The sequence below is a fragment of the Sinocyclocheilus rhinocerous genome, unplaced genomic scaffold (assembly GCF_001515625.1).
Source record: "Sinocyclocheilus rhinocerous isolate Xijiao unplaced genomic scaffold, SAMN03320098_v1.1 scaffold2868, whole genome shotgun sequence".
Classification (NCBI taxonomy): domain Eukaryota; kingdom Metazoa; phylum Chordata; class Actinopteri; order Cypriniformes; family Cyprinidae; genus Sinocyclocheilus; species Sinocyclocheilus rhinocerous.
Window position 1 is genome coordinate 155,555 of NW_015623782.1, and position 3,531 is coordinate 159,085.

General features: G+C 33.2%; 1 protein-coding gene across 5 annotated transcripts in view; it reads left to right on the top strand.

Moving 5' to 3' along the window:
- The first annotated feature begins 394 nt into the window (after window positions 1-394).
- Window positions 395-3,531, top strand: part of LOC107736871 (alpha-adducin-like) — a 60,421-nt gene continuing 57,284 nt past the window's right edge. For all 5 annotated transcript variants that reach the window (XM_016548240.1, XM_016548249.1, XM_016548266.1 and 2 more), the window contains exon 1: window positions 395-532. The gene's annotated coding sequence lies outside the window, so the exon portion shown is untranslated. The remainder of the gene's footprint in view (window positions 533-3,531) is intronic.

Genomic DNA, 3,531 nt, shown 5'->3' on the forward strand with positions numbered 1-3,531 from the left:
AATTATATATAAAACATTAAACTAATATATTAAATATATAAATATATATAACACTATATAAAAACCGTTCATTGCAACGTGCACATTTTTTTCATTATTTTAATGATTGCATAAGTATATATGCATGTATATTACAGAATATACAGGTTCAAACTATAAGCATAAGCTTTTAAAAATAGATGTGCAGTTAAAAAAAATGCTAATTAACTAAAAAACTGTTAGAAACTGTTATTCACACAAAACAGATTACACAGGCGGACGGACAGGCCCCGCCCATCGCTGATGTGGGCGGCTCACATCAAAGGCGGTTTCGCGAAGTGGGCGGGAGCTCGTGTGACGCAGACCAATCAGAAGCCTCTTCACCTCAGCGAGTGCGGAGCGCCGCGCCCCAGTCTGTGTGTGAGACGCGTACAGAAACAAACGGCTGCAGAAAGAAACTGGACAAAATCCCGCTAACGGAGAAAAACCTCGAGCTCCCCGCCTGTCCCCAAGTCGCTGTCCACTCCGACCGCACATCTAGACCTAAATAAGCGTAAGTTTTTGTTTCTAGTTTGCTTTCTTTCTGGATTATTCTCCTCAGGTCTTTAAGTAGCGCGGCCTGAACGCTAGCTCGCTCGCTTACCGCAGGACGAACGTGTTTGTCGTGTATGTTTGGACATTTCTTGTGATTTGAAGGTCACTCGAGCGTTTTCTGACACAATTGTGAGCCTAGATAACGCTTATTACGTGTAGAAAGAGTGCGTGCACCCGTCTTAAAGTCTTTGCATTTGTCATTTTTAAAGTTGGGAATATTTTGTATTCTGCAAATTGTGGAAATCCCTTAGAATTTCTGTGACTTTAGAGAGAATGTCGACTGTTTTCTGGCTGTTTTCATTTGTTTTAAAGTGATATTTCTTAGTTTGATGCTTTAGTTCAGAGGTTTTCAATCTTTTTAGACAACACGGACCCCAAATATGATCGTAAGGGACCCCCGTTGTAAATTGTAAAATTTCAAAGCCAGCTATATATTTTCCATGCATTTAGTTTATTAAATTTCTATGTTACATTGCATCAATGCCTTTTTTTTACTCACTGTAGTACTGTAGTTACAGTTTATTTTAAAATTATTTACTTAAATTAAATTTATTTTTATTTTTTTATTATATATATATATATATATATCATTTGAATATACCTTCCCTTGTGAAAAATGAGTGTGCTTCTTGTATTAAATGTGCAATTACAGTGTACTTCAATTCTTACAAGTTTATTGTTAAAAAACTGTACTTACAGTACAGATTATAATATTTATGAAATAAAAGGCTACTTAAAGAGAATATGCTTTCATGACTGTTTCTTGCTTTAGCGAAGTACACTTTTTTGATGTGTTGACTAATATATTAAAGCACATGTAAAGTACTTGATTATAAAATTAATTTTAGTGTGTTATATATATTAGTAAAATGTTATTTTATTTATATTTTATTAATATTTTATTATTATTATTTTATTTATTTATTTTTAAACATTCTTTACACTGTTTTTCTTTAAACTTTTCCACCCCCAGCACTCTCTTGTGACCCCAGTTTGAAAACCCTTGCTTTAGTTCAAACCAGTAAGTTTTGTGGCATGAAAATGCACACTATTCACTTGGAATTGACACCAAGTGACCATCCATGCCGGGCCGATATATATGGGTTCATCACTAGTCCTCGTTAGGCCTGTTGTGTTGTGGGATGTGTGTGTTTTTGCTCAGATCACAGATCGTCACTGGTGTCTTGACAGTCTGTCAGTCAGAGAAAGAGAAAGACCGAAACGTCTGTCTGCTGGTTTTTCCATAAGGCCATTACAGATCTACAGCTAATGAGTGTAAAACCCACTTCTGGTTGATTATCCATCTATTTTCCTCACTGCTTATTCTCTGTAGGGTTGCAGGAGTTTATAATATATAAGTTAATAGCTATTGATAATGATTAAGTCTTCTTTTCATCTCTTTTCCCCTCTTCCTCTCTCCTCCTTTTCTGTTGCTCAGATATTCATGCGTGCTGTGCCGTGTTGCTTTAAAAGGGAAATATTCTGTCGCATGAGCAGCTGTTTGCTACACAGTCTTGCGTGTGTTCTTGTTTGTTTTGCACAGTGTAAATCATCTGGAAACGTCTACAGTAAAACTAGATTTTGTTCCAAAGGTTGAGCTTCCATAGGCAGCATTTTGAAGCATGATCCATACACAAAAGCTATTAGAAATGTAATTGTGCTGCTGTAAGATGCCTTCGTTTGGCCAAATTCTAAGGCAGAATTGCATGTGCATTTAAAAAAATACACTTTGAAAGAATTGTTTAACTGAAATGAATGAAAGACAGAAATAACATTAGTAGTATGTTTTATTCCAACTTCAAAAATTCATAAAAAAATACAGAGAAAGAAGAAAGAAATGTTAAACATACTAAAATATCATGCATATTTTCATTTATATTAGTGTTCTGAGAAATGTGCTGTAAAATAAAATTATATAATATTTATATTATATATTATGAAAAAAAATTAAATTGTTTAAAAATAATTTTTAATATAATATTATTTTTTCATTTTTGTTTTTTTTACAGAGAAAGACAAAGTATAATCCATCCATGGTGGATGAAACAAGAGAATTGCTGGTAATAAATATGCTTAAAATTTATTAAATACCAAAATAATATCACATATTATGGTAAAAATAAAAGTATAATTTATTACATTGTCGACAGCAATATGTTGAGCGTTTCAAATGGGTTATTTTTTATTTTGAAGGGTGTTGCCTGTGAAGTCAGCAAGGCATCTCACTGGGTGCTGGAACAGAGCCCATGTGTTTATAATTGATAATTCAGTAGTATATGGGGGAAATGAAATAGAACGAATTATATTTTTTCTAAACTGATTTGGGATCTGTAGAATATGTTATCAGACCAGGAGCTGTAATTTTAGCAGGCCAGGGGTGATATTTTAAATATTTGCCCAACATAAGGAGGGTTAATCTCAGATTAAGTATTCAGATTTACTGGCCCACGGCCACATTTAGATCCGCCGTGTGCCAGGAATAATGCAGACGGACAGTGACATGACATTCCTCAGATACACACACACCACGTGATTGAAGATGTTAAACAGCTGCTGTGTGGTGTGCTCACAGTTTTCATATATGACTTTATTAATGCACAGGGCAAGTTTGAGTAATTCACAGCTCTTTAAATTGTATGATTTTGATTTGTCAGTCAATGCATTCTGCAGTCATACAGCAATATTCTTGTGTAATGACATATGAATATATTAATATTTATATATTTTGTGAAAAATGTAATTAAATTTTTTATTATAGCTTTATATAATAACTAAAACTGAAATAAAAATTAATAAACTATATTTAAAAAAATATTTTAATAACTTCATAATAATTTCAGTTTTAGTTATTTTAAGTTAAACTAAATAAAATTGAGAAACGCTGCATTGGCTGAAATAAAATAAGTTTGTCTTTTTTGTGAATTATTTTCACACACACACGCACGCACACACACACAC